Below are 25435 nucleotides of genomic sequence, written 5' to 3'. Positions count from 1 at the left end.
GAACCGAAGAGGGGGACAAGACCCCCGAAGTCGGGAGAAGAGGCCGGCGGCGGGGAGGAAGAAAGCCGGACTCCTCCGCTAGTAAAAGAGCTACACACAGATAGCGGAGGAGTCCGGCGAGAAGACCCCCGAAGACGGAAGACCCCCGGAGCTGTGCAATAAAATATTTTTTCCCTGTGTTGTGTTTTTTTTTGTACTTTATTTCACAGGTGAATGGGTAGGGGTACATTGTACCCCATACTCATTCACATAGGGTGGGGGGCCGGTATCCGGGGGCCCCCTTCTTAAAGGGGGCTCCCGGATTCCGATAAGCCCCCCGCCCGCAGACCCCGACAACCAACGGCCAGGGTTGTCGGGAAGAGGCCCTTGTCCTCATCAACATGGGGACAAGGTGCTTTGGGGTGGGGGGGCCGCGCGGCCCCCCCTTCCCCAAGGCACCCCCCCATGTTGAGGGCACGCGGCCTGGTAGGGCTCAGGAGGGGGGGCGCGCTCGCTCGCCCCCCTTTCCTGGCCGGCCGGGTAGCGTGCTCGGACAAGGGTCTGGTGTGGACTTTGGGGGAACCCCCACGCCGATTTTTTTCGGCGTTAAGCCCATTCCAGGCGGCGGAGCCCGCGACGTCTCCTTCGCGGGCCCCGCCTACCTGTACACGCGCTCGAAATGGGCGGATTTGCCTCCTTACGTGGGCGAGTCCGTTCATTTCAAAAGTTGAGCGAACTGTTTGCCCAACCTTGTTCGTCAAACAGTCCGCTCGTGTGTGGGCAAGTCCGCTCATGCAAATTTTGAGCGGACTGTTTGCCGAAACTGTTTGACGGACAAGGTTGGGCAAACAGTCCGCGCGTGTGTACGCGGCCTTACTCTTGTTCGAGTCCCTTTATGACTATGAATATTAGATACTTGGGAATACTACTTTATTCTTTATTGTGGATTATTTGTTTATATGCTATATTGTGCTGAGAAAACCCTGTCACTACATTATACTGTGTTATGTTACTTTTATTACTATATATTTTTTTTTTTTGTTTTGTAACCCTTGTTGTAACTAACTCTGCTAAAAATCTCAATAAAAACATTTGAAAAGAAAGAAATAGTTTCAGCCAGAAGGCATTACATTTCCACATTGCCCTGGGCAACCCCGACAGCGGAGCCACAATCAAGCTAATCACCAAGTGGGAGTGGTCCGATACACTGCGTGGTTTGTATATCATCTCCGAAATGGAGGGGAGCATGGCAGTGTTACCCACTGCTAAGTCAATCCTAGATAGTGTGCCATGCGTTTTGGAGAAACAGGAAAACTGCCTCTCCAAAGGGTTTCTGTGCCTCCACATGTCTATCCACCCCACCTCGTTAAACTCCCTCAACGAGGCAGGCCCCCCCAAACTAGGGTGCTTGTCCATCGAGGGACTCTGCCAGCAATTAAAATCGACAACTATTAACACCGGGAGGTCCGGCCACCCAGCCAAATAGGTCAGCAGAGTCCGGAGCACCCCTACTGTAAATGGGGGAGGAATATATATGCATGCCAAAATACAGTAACAATGTAAATACAATAACGACCCAATACGACAGTGTAGGAAAATATACCTTCCCTCAGAATCTATACATGTGTCAAACTTCTGAAAATCAATGGCATTGTGCACTAACACACTCACCCCCCTAGAAAAGGAGCCGGACCCGGCCCCAGCCCACATTATTGGGGATGTGCCCCAGTTCAGGGGTCTCAAATTTACCCATGTTTGCATAGCGACAGTTCCAAAGCTTGGTGTCCTTCATGTGAAGCCTGTGTGTAGAAAAAGTTAAACACAAAAAACAAAAAACAGCAGTCCAGGCTGTCAACGTGACAGACCAGATTAAACTAACTAGAAACCAAAACTGTTTGAGCTCTATTTTCCCACTTCACACGTAGAAAGAACGCATTTTTCTTGCATCTTCACAAGATAGCTCAAGACTCACATGGTAATAGTATGTCTCCCAGCAGAGCCAGTCCTAAGTATCCCCGCTTAGACTAAACACTTCTTCGGTGTCAAAATGAACAATACGTCTTCTAGCCACCCATGGCAAAGATGGGTGGAATTGTAAGGGTAACATAGGGATAAATGAAAAACCCAAAAATGAGCACTCCATAGAAAGCTTGTCGGTACATCCAGCATGGTGATTCTTTGGCGTGGTTTCCGGCCTTGGCTGTCAACAAATCAATCCCCAACCTCCTCTCCCCCTCAGTCATTAATAGGTTTAAAAAAATATATATATATTTGTTTTTTTTCTTCAGTGTCATGCTTTGTACCAGAAACATATTTTAAGTGAATTTTAACCCTTTTGCTGCAAGGCCCTGCTTCACACCAGATGCAGTTCCGTGTAGTTCCGTTTTTTCTGCACCAATACAGTCAGTTTCCAGTCAGTTTCTGCACCAGAAACTTACTGGAAACTGACCAGAAATTTACTTCATGGTGTGAACTATAGCCATTGGAATACATGGAAAAAACTATACATGCATTTTTAGTGCAGAAAAAAACACACGGAACTGAACGGAACTGTGTCTGGTGTGAAATACATGTGACCAGACCATTTTCCCTTTTTTCATTTTTTATCATGCTTCACCATTTTTAGCTACAGCCTAAAATGTTTGTTAAATGCCCCCAAACCATACATTTTCTGAAAGTATAGGACCAGTAGAATGAAAAAAATGGTGCTGCTGATTTTACACACTCTGCAATAGTAGTGAAAATGTATAAAATACACAAAAAATGTCATTAGTGCACACAAACACACCATAACTTGTGTAGCCCTCTTTTGAGGGCGGTATTAGAAATGGCCCTGCCCACACAGGATATTGCGCTAAACCTGTAGGTAAACAAATATGGCAACGTAAGGCTTACTGAGCAACAAAAAAGCTCCAAAAAGCAACAGCATAGAGATTCTTTATACTGCTCTTATGAAGCTGCTGGGCAAAGTAACCACAGATTTTTTTTAGCATAGATCGCTGTATAAATGCCAATGGTCCCAAAAATATGTCAAAGTGTCCAATGTGTCCTCCATAATGTCGCAGTCCTGATAAAAATCGCAGATCGCCGCCATTACTAATCCAATCTATATATGCTTATTGCAATTTTTTTTTCTTACCAAAAATATGTAGAATAATACATATTGGCCTAAACTGAGGGAAAAAAATATATATATTTATTATAGCAAAAAGTATAAAATATTGCCTTTTTTTCAAAATTGTCGCTCTTTTTTTGTTTAGAACACAAATAAACAAAACACAGAGGTGATCAAATACCACCAAAAGAAAGCTGTATTTGTGGGGAAAAAAAGTACGTCAATTTTGTTTGGGCGCAACATTGCACGATCACGCAATTTTTTGTTAAAGCGACGCTGTCCCGAATCACAAAAAGTGGTCTGGTCAGAAAGGGAGTAAAATCTTCCAGGGCTGAAGCGGTTAAGTATCTGAATAAACAGGCTCATAGTGGAAATATAAAAATTGTTCTGGTCCAAAAGAGGACATAAAGGTTTCAGAGCTGAAGTAGATAAAGAATATGGGGTTCTTGTATAATATATAACTCATGGGTAACTGAGATCAAATTAAAAATGGAAGATTCTAGGCTGTTTTCTTTTATTCCTATAAGATATGGGTTTGCTGCAACCCCTTATGGCAGGTTGTGCATGATGCCCCAGTAACCATCCCTCTGGTTCACCGCTTTTCAGGTTCTTTTTCCTCATTTCAGTTATTGGGCCATGTCAGGAAACACTCATCCACACTCAAACACTCATCCCCATACTTATGAGAGGCCTCTCTGTCTACTGTGGTTCCTGCTTTGGAAAGTTTGCTGGGCGTTTGTACCCAGGGGTATTTTTCCTACCAAACTAGCAGATCCTGCTTCACACTTGTTCCTGACAAGAACCAGTTTTAATATTGTCAACTTCCCCAAGTATAGACCATCTTGCATAGGTAGCATATAACAAAAAGAGACATAACCTCATTTCCATTTTCCAAGGTGTTTACTTACCTTCTTATGGTGAGTAAATCCAAAGATATAGTAATAGCAAAAACACAGTTAAAACATTTTCAGAAACAATAATCTTTGTGTTGCTGGCAGTGCAAGCTTGGAATAGTGATGGCACTCTTAAATCACAATTTTCATAAGATACAGGTAACCAAAGTCTCATCACTGCTGCTTCAACTCTATCCCATCCTGGAGGGTCTCACTCTCCAATGCTTTCTCCCTGGGGTAAAAAAGTGTACGAGAATGTAGTTATCTACATGACCATGTCTCTTTCCTGTTTCTCTCTTCCCAAGAACCTCTTGAATTCTCCCACCAGGTCCTTTTATCTCCTTCTGGGGAGCATAAGTTCCTAAAAGCTACCAAAAAAACCCTAAATAGGACAAACCATAAAAAAACTCACCTAATTGAACAAGAACAAAACCCATAAAGAGAACTGTGATATCCAGTGGAGCCTGTAGACACTACAACAGACATCCTTCCAGATGTACCCAATACGGTTCTAACACCCTATTACAAGTTTTCAGTTCAAAACATCCAGCAAGGGCAGATTACTTGTCCCTGTGGGTTTTTTTTTTCACAGATGTCCCTACATTTTCATAACCATGATTAAGTTTCAAAATAGGAATCATGGATAATGGATATGTAGCTTAAATTTAAAGCCTAGCCCTACACGTTATTCACTGATTTAAAGGAGAGGTACAGCCAAAGCTTGTTTGGCTGTACATCTTCTGTGGATCATGGGAGTGTAGTTTGTTCTACACTCCTGTGACCCCTTTTTCAGCAGACAGCGGGCTGAAGCCCACTGTTAGCTGATGTCATAGAGCCAGTCCAGGCCCAGGCAAGATCCCAACAAATGATCCACCTACCTACCTGGACTGGCACCCAGCTGCTGAGAGCCTGACCTAAGTGGGGGGGGGAGGGGGAGCAGAGCAGTCACCAGCTCTCTGCTCAGGGAGCTCTGAGAACTGGGTGATCGGCAGTGTTCACTTGGTTCTCAGTCTAAGCCCTTGTACACACGGTCGGACATTCTGACAACCAAATCCGTTGGATTTTGTCCGACGGATTTTGTCCGACGGATTTTGTCCGAAACTGTTGCATACACAAGGTCGGACAAAGTTGTCAGAAAATCCGATTGTACATAACTTGATGACGTTATTTTGTTGGGACAGGACGGGACTAGGTTCAGGCTAGTAGCCAATAGCTTTGGTCTAGGAATTTGATCTGAGCATGCATGGCACTTTGTCCGTTGGAGTAGGCTACACATGATCGGAGCATTTTGTCTGAAAATTTTACGGACAAGTTGGAAAACTTGGTCCATCGGATACTCCGACGGAAACAGTCCGATGGAGACCACACACAGTCGGATTATCCGACAAAGCGGTCCGATAGGACACATTCCGTCGGAATCTCCGACCGTGTGTACAAGGGCTTAGAGATGGGCGAGGACAGATGCAACATCAGAACGATGCTGCATCCACCTACTGTAAGTAGGTATGATTCTGAAAAAAACAAAACCCATACTTCTCTTTTAAGCTCAAGGTTTTGTTACAACTGGAAGTGATTTAGGCTTGTCGACTGGGTCCAAAGGACCCACAATAGCTTCAGATTTCTTAAAGCATGTTATAGTTGCTTATCAAGTGAGCTTGTGACTCATCCATGCCATAGTAGTTCTTAGCTTCAAAATGCCAGTAAAATAGAGTTCCAATATGTATGTTTGGAAACCAGCCCTTAAAACTATATTCCAATGTATATATCTTTGGCACCAGCATAAAAGAAAAAAGGCAAAAATACATTTTGGAATGTGATATTCTGCCTCTTATTGTTAGCCTTTTGGGATATTTCATTTAATTAAAGATGCTTACGAATATAATAATGACCTTTTCCAGGATGTACTCTAGAAGCATTTACATTATTACCTTTATCTGTTTTTTTCCTTTTAATGACTAAAGCGGTTTCTTATGAAGCTATCTCATTATGTAGAATGAGCTGAATTCCTCTTAAGATTGAAACAATTCCATTAACTATAATAGCAATGGGCCTTGTATGATGCTTGATTTTATTAATGTAGCAATTGTCATGCAAGATAAACCCTAGAAAAAAAATGGACATTTGGGATCGGGGAAACGAGGAAGTGTTCAATCATTTTGTGAAAGAGAACCTCTTTATAAAAATGGCCTAGTACAGATATTGAAAAACAGGCTACAATTACCTTAGATAATAAAGGAAAGAGTTGTGTGAGTTAGCAGGTGTCTATTTAACAATGTTTGTCTGGGGGGAAAAAAACAGTACATTTCTGAAAAATGTGCAGTCTGTCTGCAAGTAAAGAATAATACCAATTTTCATTCCTTGGGATACTTTTTGGGTTCATAAACACAAATATATACAGTATATTACATAATATAGACTGTGGCAGATTAAAAAGATGTTCTAGAGCACAATACAAATATATCAATTAACTTTTAAAAGGGATGTATAGGGTACAGAAAAGAATGATTCATCAGCAGTGACTCATGACTACAGTACAGCTTGCTTGCCTCCTTAGTTAACCCATTGTGCTCTTAGAATCCTTTGCCATGTACAAAATGCTTATTTGTAAGAAAATATAATACATTTATGGTGAAAAAAGCAAATAAAATAACAGAGTCACAACTGTTATAAAAACAGATATAAAGACAATTAAAATACAACTGACCCAAAGCAATTATAGTTTGCATTAAAGAACTCACTGATTTCTCACTGTCTGAGTATTAGGTAAGAGTTCATTCAAATGTGGGGTATTGCACAGTGGTGATGTGGTTTGATGGGAAGAGTTATTTGCACTTTTTGATGTCACTGGTAATTGGAGCTGGTGTATATTAAAGTGATCCTAATGTCTTGCTTGTTTTTATTTAAAAATAACAAACGTCATATTTACCTGCTCTGTGCAGTGGTTTTGCACAGAGCAGCCCAGATCCACCTCTTCTTAGGTCTCCCGCAAGCACTCTTAGCCCCTCCCTCCTGCCAAGAGCAAAAAGCTTGCTATGGGGGCGCTCGAGCTGAGCCGCTGCTCTGTGTGTCCATTCAGTCTATTATGTGTGTGGTGACACACTAATATATCCTCAAAACATTGTGTACTCAATGTGAGTAGTGACACTCTAGTCAATGAATACTACATATAAAGAAAAAAACAGGTTGTCCCAGGCATTTCCCACGGATAGAAGCAAAGTAGTTTTCGTGATATCTTTGCTTTCTGAGAGAGCCTTGGCCTGAGAAAACCCTCTATGGGAGATGCAAAAATCTGTTGTCTTGAGTTACCCAGAGTTTGTGGCTTCTTTTAAAAGGGTATTTGACGTTTTTGGACGCTCCGCTTCTACTGCCTAGTGCCTCATGTCCATCAAACAGAGTACGAGAACAGTTGCCGATTACGCCATTTAATTTTTTACTCTGGCAGCAGAGGTTGCTTGGAACAATGAGGCCCTCTTGGCTGTTTTTTCTCATGGTCTCTCAGATAACATCAAGGATGCAATAGCAGCCGAGATATACACACTGAGCTGGAGAGGTTGATTGCGTTTGCCATCCTCATTAACTCCAGACTCAGAGAAAGATTTCCTTTTAAGGAGCGCTTGTGGTAGCCTCCTGTACAGTTGTCTCCAAACTTTGCAGTCCCACCCTTGCCTCCCTCACCTCCCCTGCCTTCTGGTACCAAGTCAGTCTGTGAACCCATGCACTCGGGCTTCACGTGTTTCTCTGTAGATGAGAGTTCCCTTAGGATTAGGGAGAGATTGTGCCTTTATTGTGGCCAGGCAGGCCACTTTTTGAAGTCTTGTTCTACCCATGAAGGGAACACCCAAACCTTGAGGTCCTGTCATGAACAGACCTTAGGTGGCGTTGTTTCGTCCCCAGTTATCCAGAATGATAAGCCCCTGGTTTTGGTTAACCTTTCTTTCTGAGTCATCCGTCGAGATACAGGCTCTAATCGACTCTGGGGCTGCAGGCCTGTTAATTGATGCTGCCTTTGTATCAAAGCACTCGATTCCGCTGCAGCTGCGTGACCCTCCACTTGCCATTGAGACTCTTGATGGGAGACCTCTACAGTCTGCCCATGTGACTCATGAGACTGTTCCATTGTCCATGCCCATAGGGGCTCTTCACCTTCAGATAATCCAATTCCATGTTATTTCCTCACCTACATTTCCACTGGTTATTGGTTATCCTTGGTTACAGAGGCACAACCCCTGTTTTGATTGGCTTTGTGCTGAGATTCTCTCATGGTTGCCATAATGCAGTAAGACATGCTTCCAGAAGGTAGCCAAGGTCCTGTGCACCTCTTCACTCTCCCCTCTGCCGGAGGAGTACCACAATTTTAGCAATGTCTTTGAAAAAGGTCATGTTTGCCTCCACACCGGTCATATGATTGCACAATTGACCTTCAACCTGGTTCTGAGGATGAGGGGTCATTAAGGAGGGGGTACTGCCAGGACTGGGCTCAGTCCTTCCTTCTCAAAGCTGGCTGCTCAACTGTTGGTGAATTGCCAGCTCCTTTTCTCTCCACAGTGATCCTGCTCGTCAGTCCTGCCTACTTAAGCCGTCCAGCCCAGATGATCTCTGTCTTCACCTTGGTCACATCTCTAGAGACGCTTTCCTGTGTTCCTGTTAAAGACTTGCTTGGCTGACATTCCTTCTGGCTCAGATACTGCTTGCTGTTCTACTGCACTCATCTCTGGCTCCCTGACGATTTGGCTTGTCTGACTATACGCTACGGTACCTGAACTCTGTTTACCTTTTTATTATTGTTAAATGTAGCACTAACTCCTGAAGGAGCTGCTGGTTTGATTGGGCTTACCGTTACCTTCTTCTCCTCGATTTGTGTCTAGGGGTTTCCCATGGTAGATACCCAGTAACTCTAGAGACTGATGACAGATCCGCATGAAGGGATTTTTATTGCAAAAATAGGATCAGAGGGTTTGGAAGGAAGTTCAGGTACTCTTATTGTCAAAGTCAATAATGAAGGCCTTGCTTACTTTGATTAGATCCAGAGAATAGCCATTCACAACTGGATGTTCACTGGATGTTCACTCATGTTGGATAGTCCCTCTCTCACAAGGCCTAGCAGCCAACAAGGTGCTTTACTCAGGAACAAGTCTCTGCCACAGACATTGTTGTAGAACTTACAGAAATACGTCTCTGCCACAGACGGTGTTGTAGAACTTCAGGAAACTAAAACTTGTGGAACACTCGTGTGATACCTGGATCTTTCAGCCAGCTTGGCGATACTCATGAGACAGGATTCACTTAGGTACTTCAGCCCCTCCAGGCTCTTGCTAAGAAGCCTCCCCTGGATAGCTACGAAGTTACTGGACCTCTCCAACTACCAGAGATGGCACCGGACCACCTTGAAATCCTTCTTTAGTTTCCTTGCATTGGGCTAGCCAGCCGAGAGACAACAAGTCGGGTGGATCCAACCCCAGGCCATAGCCTTCCTAGGGGCTGGTCAGGAGGACCAGGACCATGAAGTCAGAACGTACTTCTGGACCAGAACCCCGAACAACATGACATCCACATCTTAAGTACCCTCTCCAAGAAAGCACAGCAAGAGTGACACTCCCACTGGGCGAGCTCCGAGAGAGAGTAAACTTAAAGCACCCAACTAGACTGTGGTTCCATGCCTGCCAGAAGAGACAGTGCCCCTTGTGGCCAGGGTGAAGTCCAGTCAGACTGATACTGAGGTCCAAATTTAGAACAATTGTACCCAAACCTAACTACAGTTCAGGTGTAACATTAACTTTCAAAACATATAGCGCGTGCTCTTCAGGAGCCAGCGCTACATAAACAAGTGTGATTTAACTGTACTTCTGTCTCAGTCTGATTCATGGTTTCTTATACAATATTTCTGTGGATAGGTAACAAACAGTAGCAATATATATGTTCAAAGAATGCACTAGCAGAGCAATAACTGAGGCTATGAGCAATATAGCGCAATACTATATTCAGGCTGCTACCGAAGCTGCCGGAACTTCCAGCTATGGTGGAGAAGGGAGGACAGCGGAGGGGTGCACAGTGACAGCATGTGTGAGCATGTCCACATGTTGGAATTCTGTGGAGCCCATTTTTGGATACATGTGATCTACATTGCTCAGAAATACACTACCGTTCAAAAGTTTGGGGTCACATTGAAATGTCCTTATTTTTGAAGGAAAAGCACTGTACTTTTCAATGAAGCTAACTTTAAACTAGTCCTAACTTTAAACAAATATACTCTATACATTGCTAATGTGGTAAATGACTATTCTAACTGCAAATGTCTAGTTTTTGGTGCAATATCTACATAGGTGTATAGAGGCCCATTTCCAGCAACTATCACTCCAGTGTTCTAATGGTACAATGTGTTTGCTCATTGGCTCAGAAGGCTAATTGATGATTAGCAAACCCTTGTGCAATCATGTTCACACATCTAAAAACAGTCTAGCTCCTTCCAGAAGCTACAAAACTGACCTTCCTGTGAGCAGATTGAGTTTCTGGAGCATCACATTTGTGGGGTCAATTAAACGCTCAAAATGGCCAGAAAAAGAGAACTTTCATCTGAAACTCGACAGTCTATTCTTGTTCTTAGAAATGAAGGCTATTCCATGCGAGAAATTGCAAAGAAATTGAAGATTTCCTACAACGGTGTGTACTACTCCCTTCAGAGGACAGCACAAACAGGCTCTAACCAGAGTAGAAAAAGAAGTGGGAGGCCGCGTTGCACAACTAAGCTAGAAGATAAGCACATTAGAGTCTCTAGTTTGAGAAACAGACGCCTCACAGGTCCCCAACTGGCATCTTCATTAAATAGTACCCGCAAAACACCAGTGTCAACATCTACAGTGAAGAGGCGGCTGCGGGATTTTGGGCTTCAGGGCAGAGTGGCAAAGAAAAAGCCATATCTGAGACTGGCCAATAAGGACAATGACCCTAAACACACCTCCAAATTGTGCAAGAACTATTTACAGCAGAAGCAGGCAGCTGGTATTCTATCGGTAATGGAGTGGCCAGCACAGTCACCAGATCTGAACCCCATTGAGCTGTTGTGGGAGCAGCTTGACCGTATGGTACGCCAGAAGTGCCCATCCAACCAATCCAACTTGTGGGAGCTGCTTCTAGAAGCGTGGGGTGCAATTTCTCCAGCTTACCTCAATAAATTAACAGCTAGAATGCCAAAGGTGTGCAATGCTGTAATTGTGTAATGCTGCAAGAAGGAGGATTCTTTGACGAAAGCAAAGTTTGATGTAAAAACAATGTTATTTCAAATACAAATCATTATTTCTAACCTTGTCAATGTCTTGACTCTATTTTCTATTCATTTCACAACGTATGGTGGTGAATAAGTGTGACTTTTCATGGAAAACACAAAATTGTTTGGGTGACCCCAAACTTTTGAACGGTAGTGTATATCCCTAGTGTTTCAGATGTTAAAGTGGAACACTACATTTACCCTTTATTAAGGGAATGCTTGTTTGACCCTATTTACGCTCAGGGGTCCATCATATGAGGTGAGCTGCTATCACTCTCAATTGGTGGAAGAGATCACTTGGTCGAAGAGAATGTCTCACCGTGCTTGTTTACTAATAGGATCATCCTGTATGGACACTTGTGGGTGTTTCTATGGACTATGGACTTTCTTTTCCTGCATATTATATATATATATATATATATATATATATATATATATTTATATATATATATATATATATGTAATGTTGTAATGTTTTTCTGTGTTTAATTGTTTTGCGCTTTACTGCTTTTTATTTAATACTATATTCAGCCTGCTTTCAGGGGATTCAAACCCTAAGAATAACCCCAAGAGCAGAGGCTTCAGTAACAATAAATCATAATATGGCAATCCGTACCAGAATGGTTACCTTTACTCAGGTTGGCTCTATGAGTACAGGCAGGAGAGCAGAGGAATGACCATATTTAGGTCAGGCCTCTCTCTTCTGTACGCTGACACAACAGGCTCAACTTTAAACACTGTATTCAAATCAACATGTAATGGCTTGCTTTCCAGATAAACTGTCCTGCACACCAGCTGCATATACAGATCCCTGAATATGTATGTGCGAGTCTGTATGGCTTTAGTAACTTCAGTCCCTTTGAAGAAGGATGAGCCTTTGTATCTTCAGCTAGCCACTCCCGTTGGTGCACTTAAACTCCTGGATAGCAGGGCCAAACAACACAACTGGCCCGAATTATCAAGTGAGGAAAACAGGATCTTTCTCAGCAAGGTGAAAGGACAATGGTGTCTTTATACAGTGTCACTGGGAATGGATGACCTTATCCTTTAACCCTGTGGTACTACAAGTTTCAGAAAGATGATTACCAGCAATGATGTCTGTATACAGTGTCCAATTAACAGGAAAAAGCCCTCTCCCCCAATCCTGCAGTAAGGCCCAAATGAACATCCTGGAACATCCTAGAACGTCGGTGTAGGTGCACCTGGATCCCCCTCTCTGAGGCTAATTGTCCCAATTGGCAGTGAATGATTTTCTTTGTTTGTAAACACTAATTTGTGAAAACAAGGACTATATAAAAAATTTTGCTTATTTTCCAGTGGCATCACTGTTTTTAAATCACAATATAGCACTGGTATCTTTTTAATCATGTTATTGCAACCTTATCCAAAATTTTGCACAAAAGTAAGTAGTACCTCATGTAGAAATTAAGTTTGTTATGCCATTTATGTTCATGGCAGAAGCAGCAAGCAGTTAATCTACTCTAAAGTAATCTATAATTATTTATTGCAGCTATTTTCATAGCTGAAATTTGTAATGCAGTGTAATATGTCATTTTGATACCTTTGTGTATGATCCTGAAAATTAATTCATAGATGTTCTTTATAAAATCTCACATGATTTTTTTTCTATATCTTAATTATTAACATAGGGAATTCTAATGAGTGGATTGAAAGGAAATAAGCAAAATGAATGATACAAGTTGAGAAGTAATGTTTGCATAAAGCCCAATTAGCACATGTTTTGAACAGTTAAGAATAATTGTTCAAAGCCTTTTACAGAGACAAATGAAACATTATCATAATTGAACAACACATTGTCCTTTCTAGAGGATATGCAAAGGTGAAAAACTTTGACTTACTAAGCATCAAGTTTGCCAATTCTACATTAATATCACAATGATCTCTGGAAAATAAAATAATTTTTAGTTTGTGAATATCATTTTTTATTTTCATTCTCAAGGTACCCATACATAAACGATTCCCTTGATTTTATAACTATCATTTTAGAAGATGACCAGATTCTGTTTGTAATACAAAGGCATCAGTAATGCAGACAGTGGTCAAATGCAGAGATACTGGGTTTGGATTTTCTTTTAGTTGGTTCTCAGTTGTATTCCAGTTTGGGTGAGACAATAAAATGATGGTTATAACTTGTCTGACCCATAGAATATAAATGTGTGTTCATAGGAGCATGTAGTTATTGGGGGGTTGATTTACTAAAGAGAACTAGACTGTGCATTTTGCAAAGTACAGTTGCTCCAGAAATTACTAAACGCATGCAAGGAAAAAAAAAAAATTTTTTTTGCTTGCCCATGATTGAATGAGGGGAGTCAGCCGAGCTTTTGTTCATTTACTACGTTTTGGAGCAACTGCAGTCTATTTTCCTATAGTAAATACACCTCAAAGTCTTGATAATGACAAAATCCCCATCTGACACATCTTGGCTTCACCCCTTACTTTACAGCCATGAAGAATTGGATTTTTGCTGCAGATTAAATCTTTACTTTTTTTTTTGCTCCAGATTTTGTAAGTCAACATCAACATACCCAATTCAGCCAATAAAGGTCTCTCAAAGTGGTATTAAACCTAAAACCAAAAATGTATTATATTAGAGCTTACCAATCATTAGATGTGGTGGATGTTTTAGTTTAGTTAGCCAGTCTGTCCTCAAAGTCAAATGCCTACTTAGGGCTCATGTATCTGCTGGTAGTTTGTCTTCTAAAAAGATGACTGAGCTGTATAGTCAGCCTTTGGGGAAAGAGGCCTCTGGAAGGTTTGAGAATATAGTGAGTGTGGTACCTTTTCAGTTCTGTGTAATCTATCAGACCTCACATGTATGGGAATACTAGGTAAGAGGTATGTAGCATGTGTCAAGTTTTGATTTTCAAAGCCTAAAATTTTAAACAGACATCATCTATGGAAAAATAACCTATATAATATGACTATATTATGCTGTGAGGCTGGGAATTTGGTGCTGTGTCACTATATCATATGGCCCCAGTACTGGAGATGCAGTGAAACCTAAAATGGAGCTTAACTCTGCAAACAAACTTTTGCTCTATGGCTTGCGCCCTCCCTCCTGGCATTGCAGATAGCAGGTTTGCCATGGAGGGGGAAACTTTTTCTCTGGTGGCCTCACCCCTACCACCATTCCAGCCTAGGCCAGACTAATGTATCCTGCTCATACAGCCCCCTGGGAAAACCCCATCACATATTACAGGCTTCGCAGAATGGTTGGGGCACAGAGCTGCTGTGTCATTTGGGGGCTGGGCTGCATGAACATGGAAGTGGCAGCTGGCCGAAGAGGACTAAGATAGCAACGAGGGACCCATGCAAAGACACCTGAATGGCACTGCAGGGCAATGCTAAATTCTCTTGACAGGAGAGTGTTTATTTTAAAATTTCTCCATAAAGGTAAGGGGGATGGGCAGATGTATGGGGGAATTAATTTCCTCTTTTAGTCTACCTACATACTGACAGTATGTAACCTCAACTTCTGTGCCAGTATAGCATTCAAATTGACTGTTTTTGTGTCACTTATCTCCTGAGACAAGTCTACATATTGCTAGATAAGCAACCTTCAATACTGGTACATTATTATTATACAGCATTTATATAGTGCTGGCAGTTTGCACAGCACTTTATAACATTAAGGCAGATAGTACAATTACAATACAATTTAATACAATAGGAATCAGATGGCCCTGCTTGTTAGAGCTTACAATCATTCATTTAGCTTCAATGACAGTGACATGCCTGTCCCAGAATGCTTTGGGTGAGGTGATGACTGTTTTAACAGAGATTAGCTACCTTGGATTAGCCAGGCCAGAAAAGACATGACAGTTTTCCGTTAAGAGCTGATGACAACCATTTCTGGAAACATAACGGTGAGAAATAAAAAAACTTTGGAGGTAGCAGAGTTGCTCAGGTCATAGAAAAAGGCATCTCTTTGTGGGTCATCAACATTATTAGGTTACATTTTATTACACACCAAATAACACATTTAATGGCTAGTCAACACTTCTTTAGAAAGGCTCTACAGTAAAAAAGTTGACAAGAAAATTTAAATGAATGTACTGGTAGATGCAATGTGATTTGGATAGTATCAATGTAGCACCTGCCCAATATACAAATTGAATAAGAAGATAATTTAGATTGTTGACAGCTCAGGAATACACGTAAATAATGTACATAGAACACCAGCAATTAAATGTATAATAAATATCAAATGGCATACAATTTTAAAAAGTATAAAAAAAATACATATAATATAAATGTACACAATATATAAATATAGAAAAGGAACATTTTATTATACAGGGAATATGCAGCTAGTAAAATATTATTAACTTAGTGTGTGTCCAAATAAACAGATTAAGAAGTGAGGTATAAAAGATTGGCCATATAAATCTCATTTGGGATTCACATTGTTAAGATTATCTTCAACACAATTTAAATATTTGCAAAACATGTAAAGTAAATTGGGTAACATAAACAAGAATGCATAGTTCCTAATGGGTAGTTTATGGTACGTTCATTAAAAAATAATTTCAACAGCATTGGTTAATACATAAATGTGAGCACTTATGTAAATGGAGACAGGCTGCACTGCATTTCTCTAAGGAGTAGTATCACGTACCGGGTTCTGGAGGCCAATGGAGAGAGGGCTTCCCTTGCAGCTATGTTCCGGACTCCCCTGGAGGTGAGACAGGAGGTGTCGGGCACAACATAGCACAGGGCGCCTGCGGAGTTTCTTGCAGAAGGATTCAGGAAACTGCAGATGTAGTGAGCAGAGGCTGCAGGAAGATGGCGCCTGTGAGGTGTGGCAGGTCAGCAGAATCACAACGTCAGAAGAATAGTCAGTACAAGCCAGGATCAGGAGCCAGGCGAATAACAGAGCAGGCAAAGTCAAGTGGATAGCCGAGATCAAACACAGAAGCAGGCAGAGGGTATCCATAAGACCAGCCGGGGTCAAAGACTGGAGCAAGCAGGAGACAGGTCAGGAACAAGCCGGGTTTGTAACTAAGGATCACAGGAGAAAGGGAACACAGGAACACAGGTAACAAGCTGATGATCAAACATCACTTCAGCCAAAGGGCTGGCTTTCTTATAAAGGTCCATGTGATGTGCTGGCAGAGACATTGGGTCCTAGAGCCTGTCTCCTGCCCTGACAGATGCTTGGGTTCTAGAGTCCTCCTTCTGCCATGAAAAGTAGTTAGCATGAACAAGGCACGGAAAATGGTGTTTAAATTGCATTATATTTCTCTATGCTTCGCATGAGTAAGGCAGCCCAAGTCATTAGTAAATTTTTTCATTCAACCTGAGAGTTGAAAAAAAAAAAAAACAAACCCGATTCCCCCACTATACATTCAAGGTAGATGGAGGAATCCTGCCCACTGAACTATTGTATCCTGACAGTGACAAGACTTCACCACCATCAGAATACACTGATCAGTGCTGGAGACTATAGCCTGTGGCACTGAACAACTGGGGAAATCCAACAGGGTGATTGTACAGAAGTCGATCAGTACAACCACAGTGCCCATACATCAATTAAAATCTAGCTGGTCCCTGCTAAACCGGCTGAATTTTGATCCATGTACAGCCAGCCTTTGACAGAGGGACAGAGGATGGGGTATGAGACCTGAAAAATCTTCAAGAAATTGTGGAGATTTAAAAATCATAAAGGACCGTTCAATTGTAAAATATGGATTAGGACAGACACTGATAGATTAGTGAAGCGCTTATTGGAAGGATGATCTGCAGAGTGCTCAGGGGATTAAAGAATGTGTTTGTGTAGGCTTTATGCTTATGGATTCCAGCAACCCTACTACTTCCGTGTTGTGGTGCACTGTACAGCTACTCAGGTGCGCATGTGCAGTGGGAAGCAACATTCGATCAACACAAATTGCTGTGTGATTAAACGAGCACAAATAGAGCATTAATGCAATTGAATGATGCTGAAGAATCAAAGAAAATTCAGATTTTTTGTGGAATAGTTTAATAGAACAACATAATGGTGATACCAAAATAATATGAAAGATAAAAAGAATGCTGAAGTATTAGGCTGGGTTCACAATTGAGAAGCAGCGGCTCACAGCAGGAGTCTGGTGTGTCTCCATTCCCTGTTTCAGGTCCGATTTCAGACCGAATTTTGGGCTGAATTCGGACCTGAAACGGACAAAAGGACGCATAGGACTCCTGTGCAATTTGCTCTGGAGCCACTGTGGAGATGTGTGAACTGGCTCCACGGAGACCCGGTCACAGTCTCCTGCTATGTGTATTGGAATGCGGGGAAAGCCGCATTCCAATTTGCATAGGTGTAAACCCAGCCTGAAGAAAACAAAAAGTAAAATAGAACTGTAAAAATAAAATAGAACAAAAAGTAAAATAGCGTTGGTCAAATTCAATCTTGTTGAATGAGAGTACTCATAACAGTTATATGGTGTAACCATACAGTTGTGTTTACTGGATCGGTGAAAATAATAATGATCAATGTAAATGGTCAATGAATGGTCAATCGTAATAGAATTGCAATCATATGCAAGCAAATAAAAAAGATAAGGGAAGAAGTCATCAGGGATTCACCTTATGCACCAAGCTAAGATAACATTCCCTTGGAAAGTGCACAGCCTATTTGCTTTTAGTAAATCAACCCCATTGCGTCCATCTGGATATAATGTTTTTAAAGTGTAGATCAAGCAATATTTACATGCTTTTATTTTCCTGAAAGTATTTGTTGAGTTAGGGATGTGTTCTGTCGGTGTAACTTTAAGATTCTCCTCTGATTTAACATCAAAAAGTGTGAAATGCTGGGATACACTATAGCCTAAAAAACCTTTTTGGATGTTCCTTCTATGCTGTCCTGAGTTTTAGTTTTGAGTGATTTGCCACTTCTACTAAATTCCACATATGAACAGTCTGTTCTCCACACGATGATTGTTTTTACAGGATGAGTCTCTTTGGTGCAAAAGTTTTTATGCTATTACACATCAGGGGGGTCCGATAGTCAACTAGGATGTTGACAGATGTAACAGCCTGTTAAAGAGGAACTGCAGTCTGCTCACATAATTTGTAACAAAAACATCTTTGCCATTCTGAAGCTTCCCTCCAACCACTTTGCATGTTATTTTAATTATACTGTGATTCTATACTTGCCAAATATGCTGCAGAAATCTCCCTCCACTGAGTCTGGCTGCATCCATTTCAACTGTGGGCAGCTGAAGCTGCTGCCTGTTCACTTCCTGGATTTACAAAGACACACCTCCATCTCTGCAGCCGTGCAGCTCTCATTGGCCTTCTTATGATTCATTTCCCCATCTCTTCCTGGCAAACTCTCATGAGAGTGAGAGAGATAGAGGTGTGCATGATGCCAAAAGCCTAGGCTAATGACCAGACAAGAAAAATAAGTGGGCTGCATAAGGTATTTACTGACAGAAAAAAATATTTTACTATCCAAATTTGAAACAACAAGGGCAGAAGATTTAATAGATGGAAAGTTGAAAAAAATGACTGAGGTTCTGCTATAAAGATTCCTTACGGAGTTTTTTGGTAATGGTTTTCATTTTGAAGTCTGCTGGGTACAAGGCAGTTCTTGATTTTTTTGCCCTTCTAATAGTACAAACTGATTTCTTAGGCTTCGCATAAGATGTGTCAGTGGGTGTGTAATTTTTTTTAAATTGTCTTTATGTTTTTAATTATACCTGGTTAAAAAGTTTAGTGTTAGCCCTTGTACACACGGTCGGACATTCCGACAACAAAATCCGTCGGATTTTGTCCAACGGATTTTGTTCGAAACTGGTGCTGCATGCACACAGTCAGACAAAGTTGTCAGAAAATCCGATCGTTCGTAACGTGATGACGTTATTTAGTTATGACGGGACTACTAGTAGCCAATAGCTTTGGTCTAGGAATTTGATCTGAGCATGCGTGGCACTCTATAAATGATCAGACAAAGTCTGATCAGATCATGTTGTCGGAAAATTTTATAGCCCAGCTCTAAAACTTTGTCGGTCGGATATTCCGACGGAAACAGTCCGATGGAGCCTGTGGCAGACCTAGCCGGGACCGAGGCTCTTGGAGGGGACTGAATGAGAGCCTCTTGCCTTGTGATTATGGGCCCTGGCATTTAGGGGAATGGTGTTCTTTGTGAGCTGTATGCCTGGGGATCCCTGAGGTGGTTTTACTTGGATTCAGGTCCGTGCCCCCCCCCCCCCCCAAGACACACAGACTCTGGATATGTAAATGCCATGTTAGCAAGAGACTAAATCACACTATTGGGACACAAACTCTTAGATGCTGATATCATCAACTCCAGCCACCTGTCTGTTGTCTTGTATAATGTAAATGAGCCTAGTCTGGATTGACACAGATTCTAAAGAGTATTTCACCTATTGTTGTTTTGTTGTTTGTGCTAATTAATCTGCACTTGAATGAAGGAGTCCAGTGTTGATTAGATACCGTATTTATCGGCGTATAACACGCGCTGGCGTATAACACGCACCCCAAGTTTTGGAGGGAATTTTGTGGAAAAAACTTTTAGGAGCGAAATTTAAGGAAAAAATACTTTAAATGCCCATCAATGCAGCCTTATCAGTGTCCATCTGAAGCCTTGTCAGCGTCATTTGCAGCCTTGTCATTGCAGCCTGTCCTCATTGCAGCCTTGTCGTGCAGCCTGTCCTCATTGCAGCCTTGTCATGCAGCCTGTCCTCATTCCAGCCTTGTCATGCAGCCTTGTCATGCAGCTTGTCTGTTGTTGTAGCCTTGGTGCATTAGCGATGTCTGCTTATTTTTTTGAAAATGGCGCCGCTGAGATATCCTGTGTATCTCCGGAAGTTCTTCGCGCCTTTCGGCCGCTCTCGGTCCTTCTCAGGGGCTTTTGGCCGCTCTCGGACCTTCTCGGCGGCTTTCGCTGAGAAGGTCCGAGAGAGGCTGAAAGCTGCCGAGAAGGGCCGAGGCAGGCTAAAAACGTCGAGAAGGTCCGAGAGCGGCCGAAAGCCACCGAGAAGGGCCGAAGGCGGGTGAAAGCCACGAGAAGGGCCGAAGGCGGCTGAAAGCCGCCCAGAGCCCAAAAAATTGTGCCGAAAACGCTGAGTATCGGCGTATAACACGCACCCACGATTTTCCCCTGATTTTAAGGGGGAAAAAGTGCGTGTTATACGCGATAAATACGGTAATTAGTGTGACGGAACGTCCCCCATACTCCGCTTGAGTGCTTCCGTCAGTATACCACTTCCTGAGTCCTGGAACACGAGTCAAATGGGTCTGGCTATAGGAACCCCCAAGAACTAGACAACACCAGTCTTGGAGTGCATCAGCAATACCCTTTATTTGAGATCTCACACAAAATATATACAGCGTGGTGACTAAAACCTAACCTAATTAACATGAGCTAATTGTGACAGAACGTCCCTACCCTCCGCTTGAGTGCTTTCATCATATACCACTTCCTCCCAGCCTGAATATACATATCAGATATGTGTGTGCCCCAACAGCATGAGACAACACACATTATATATACATATATACAGCATTGAATCTGACTAGCACAGATTATAGTGGGGTTCTCATTCACCCTGTGCCCCTTAAAATCCAGGGCCCATTATCGGTCTCCAAGAGGCTCGCATTCAGTCCCCTCCAACAGCCTTGGTCACGGCTGGGTCTGTCACATTTCTCCCCTTTTGGCAGGAGACTAACAGAGGAGGAGACCCAGACGGGTTGACTCCGAAGGTTAGTCAAGGGTTCCAGTCCTCTAATGCTGGTATCCACACAGTACCCCAAACAAATTGTTCCAAACAGAGTATTCCTCATCCAGCCAACCTCTGCCTTTCTCATAGAACATATCCACCGCTGGGGAGAGGCCCGGACTGGCCCTTCTCCCTGGAGTCTTTTCTGCCGCTGGAGAGAAGACAGGGTGACTGGGCTCACTCCATCATGCTGTTGGGGATTTGGGCCAACCGCCCAGCATCCCTGGAGTATACAAGTGGAGACTGAAGTCCCATCTACCAATATCAGCTCAAGCTGCAGTTGTGAAGTGCAGATTGCATTCTCTCCTTGGGTCCTGATCTGCTGCTCAGGAGTGACCACCACCTCCTCACCCTGGGCCTCCAGAACTGCCACAGGTGTAGGGCAGAGGTCTTGGACCCTTTGTCCGGTTGCCAGCACTTTAGCTGGGTTGGTGTCCTCATTCTGGGGTGCAGTCTGCTGCTGGACAGTGTGACTGATTGCCCCAGCTTCCTGAAGCTGTGGAGATATTGTAGGTGCTAGGCAGAGGCCAGCGGCGCTCTGCCCTGTTGCCAGTGATTCGGCTGGGAGTAGCGGCTTTACTACCTCAGCTTTTTGCTGGAGAGAGAGGCCGACTACCCCAGCTTCCTGGAACTCCACAGTTGTTGCTGGTGCTGGGCAGAGGTGGGTAGCACCCCACCCTGTTGCCAGCACTTCTGCTGGGGACTCCACATCCACCGCTCCGGTCAACCGCTGGGGTAGGAGGATGGCTTCCTCCACTCCCAAATTGTGTAGCTGCCACTGGGAAGGTAGAGCCGGCTGCTTACTTTTCCATTCCCTGATCTGGCTGCTGGGATGACATATCTGTGGTACCAGGTGCACGGATCTTTGCTGGGGAGGAAAGACCGCTTTCTCCATCCTGGCGATTGTTGAGGAGGGACAACAAACACCTCCTCTCCCTTCTCCCCCTGTATCTGCTGCTGGGAAGTGATCGCTACCTTCTCACCCTGAGCCTAGGGAACTGCCACAGGTGTGGGGCAGAGGTCTTGGACCCTCTGTCCGGTGACCAGCGCTTCAGCTGGGGAAGTTCCTTGTAATTCCACAGATACTGCTGTTGGTGTTGGGCAGAGCACAGTGAAGTTTGTCGCTCATACCAGCTCTTCTGCTGAAGGCTCACCGGGTTCTTCTTCCTCAGCATAAAAGTCTATCAAATCCCATGTTACTGCAACTGGTGTCTGGGGATAGAGTTTCACCATCTCCTGTCCGTGGAACCCAGAAGATGCTATCGGTGCTGAGCATAGGTTAGGAGACCTCTGCCCTGTTGTCAGCACTTCAGTTTTGGGGATGGCAATCTCCAGATTTTCCACTGCCGATTCTCTGGCATGCTGCTGGACAGGCACATTCCTCCATTCAAGATCATCCCATGCAGAAACAGGATCATCAAGGTGAGTCAGCACTTGCTGCATCCGCCATAAGACCTCTGCATCCATAGCTGCAGGGGCAGGTTGGCAAAGCACACTGTTACTCTGCCACATTGTTGACTCTTCAGCCAGGATTTCAGAGTTGTCCACTGGTATTTCCTTATAGTCCCAGGCAAAGGGAGCCCAGCCCTGGCACTGAGCAGAGTCTAGCAGCCGTCTGTAGGCGATCTCCAGCTCCCATTCCAGAAACTCCAAATCTTCCAGTGCCCAGTACACTTCCAAGATGTTCAGTAGCCCTTTTCTGAAATCCATGATTGCGTCCAACCGCCACTCCAAATCACTCCCAAAGTTAGAGTCTCATGTCAACTTCATATACAACAGTCCCAGGCCGCCGTAGCTTAAGCCTTCCATTGGGCTCTCATCCGCTATCCAGGGACCTGCTTGGAATACATGCCACTGGAGGGCTCTGTAACTCTCATCCAGCTTCATCTCTGCCCAGACCAGCCTGCTTAATTCAGCTGTCTGCTCCTTGTGCGTTTTTTCTTCCAAAAACATCACCCACAATCCATACTGTGACCAGTACCTTTCCTGGTTGGAGGGGAGAACTTTTACCTGGTGACGCTGCTCACGGCTAGCACTTCCTTCCAGAGTTCGCAGCGAATAGAATCAAACCATCCTAGCAGGACCTCCTCTGATACTGGTCCTCTGTGCTGTAGCTGCATCTCTCGCACCCTCCTTCTGAATTCCTCTTCCATGGCGGCTGTTATCTGTACCTCTCCTGCTATCCAGACCTTGGATCCAGGTGGAGGTTTGGATGTCCCAGACTGCAGGAAGCATCTCACTGCTTGCCAACAATGTGACAGAACGTCCCTACACTCCGCTTGAGTGCTTTCATCATATACCTCTTCCTCCCAGCCTGAATATAGATATCAGATATTCCAACCGCTCACAAGCACAAAACAAGACGACACTTGCTTAGCTGCTCAACATGGACTGATTTATTAGAAACAAAATGGCAAGTATTTATAGTACAGTAGAAGAGGAGGTCCCCCCCTCCTGCTTATATTATTCTAACAATACAACTCTAGCCAGAAACAGAATTAACCTGAGCTAATTATCTAAATCAACACTGGACTCCTTCATACAATTACAGGGTTAATTAGCACAAATAAACAATAGGTGAAATACTCTTTAGAATCTGTGTCAAGCCAGACTAGACTCATTTACATTATACACGACAACAGACAGGTGGCTGGAGTTGATGGTGTTAGCATCTAACATGTGTGTGTCCCAACAGCATGAGACAACACACATTATATATACATATATATAGCATTGAATCTGACTAGCACAGATTATAGTGGGGTTCTCATTCACCCTGTGCCCCTTAAAATCCAGGGCCCATAATTGGTCTCCAAGAGGCTCGCATTCAGTCCCCTCCAACAGCCTTGGTCACGGCTAGGTCTGTCACAGAGCCCACACACGGTCGGATTATCTGACAATACGGTCCGATCGGACATTTTCCATTGGAATGTCCGACCGTGTGTACAAGGGCTTATATTTAGAGGTAGCATGACCATTGTTAGGGTTTGAGTTTAACCACTTGCTTACTGGGCACTTAAACCCCCCTCAGTCCCAGACCAATTTTCAGCTTTCAGCGCTGATACACTTTGAATGACAATTGCGCGGGCATACAACACTGTACCCAAATGAAATTTTTATCATTTTTTTCCCACAAATAGAGCTTTCTTTTGGTGGTATTTAGTTACAGCTCGGAGTTTTATTTTTTGCTAAACAAACAAAAAAAGATGGAAAAAAAAAAAAAAAAAAAAATCATGTTTTAATAGTTTATTATAAAATTTTGCAAACGGGTCATTTTTCTCCTTCATTGAAGTGCGCTGATAAGGCGGCACTGATAGGCTGCATTGGTGGGCACTGATGGGCTGCATTGGTGGGCACTGATAGGCTGCATTGGTGGGCACTGATAGGCTGCACTGGTGGGCACTGATAGGCATAGTTAAGGCGGCACTAATAGGCACAGATAAGGCGGCACCGATGGGCACAGATAAGGCGGCACTGATGGGCAAAGATGGGCACAGATAAGATGGCACGGATGGGTGGCACGGATAAGTGGCACGGATGGGTGGCACGGATGGGCACTGATAGGTACCACAGATAGATGGGACTGATGGGCACTGATAGGTGGCACTGATAGGTGGCTCTGATAGGTGGCACTGCTGGGCACTGATGGGCGGCACTGCTGGGCACTGATGGGCGGCACTGCTGGGCACTGATGGGCGGCACTGGGGTGCAGCACCTTTGAGGCAGATTGGGTGGCACTGTGGGTGGCACTGTGGGTGGCACTGTGGGGTGGCACTGTGGGTGGCACTGTGGGTGGCACTGTGGGCACTATGGGCACAGACGGGGGGCACTTACTTTTACTTTTATTTATCCTTCAGGATGGCACTGCGGGAGGCAGGTGGGCACTGGCAGGTGGCATGTGGTGCCTTGCATTGCTGGCCGTGATCGGGACTGATGTCCCGATCACGGCCGCCGGTGATCGGCTTTTTTTTTTTCTCCTTGCGCTGTCAGCGCGAGGAGGAATAATAGCCGATTACCGGCTCCGTTCTATCACATGATCAGCTGTCATTGGCTGACAGCTGATCACGTGATAAGGGGTCGGGATCGACCCCTTGCACGGATCGGTGATCAGGCGAGTCTCACGGACTCGCCGATCACAGAGCGCGCCGCGCGCGCCCCTCAGGGGGCGCGCAGGCCGCTCGTAACCGGGACGACGTCAATAGACGTAGTCCCGGAAATCTAGGTCCGCGCTAATGCCGTCATTCGGCAATAGCGCGGTACCCAAGTGGTTAATAAAGGTTTCCTAATTAAGTCCCTGGCTATTTTTCTAGAATATTGAATGAGAGTTGTGGAAAAGTGCTTTTATTTACATTTTTTGTCAATTGAGTCAAGCAGTCTATACTTATTCTTTTAAATTGGCTGTAGTTATTGCTTTTTCAATTCTTCAGATGTCTACTTTTAA

The sequence above is a fragment of the Lithobates pipiens genome, unplaced genomic scaffold, assembly GCF_037356315.1.
Source record: "Lithobates pipiens isolate NorthernLeopardFrog02 unplaced genomic scaffold, aLitPip1_a1.2 Scaffold_8, whole genome shotgun sequence".
NCBI lineage: Eukaryota > Metazoa > Chordata > Amphibia > Anura > Ranidae > Lithobates > Lithobates pipiens.
The sequence above is the reverse complement of the archived record's forward strand: the minus strand, read 5'-3'. Positions refer to the sequence as shown.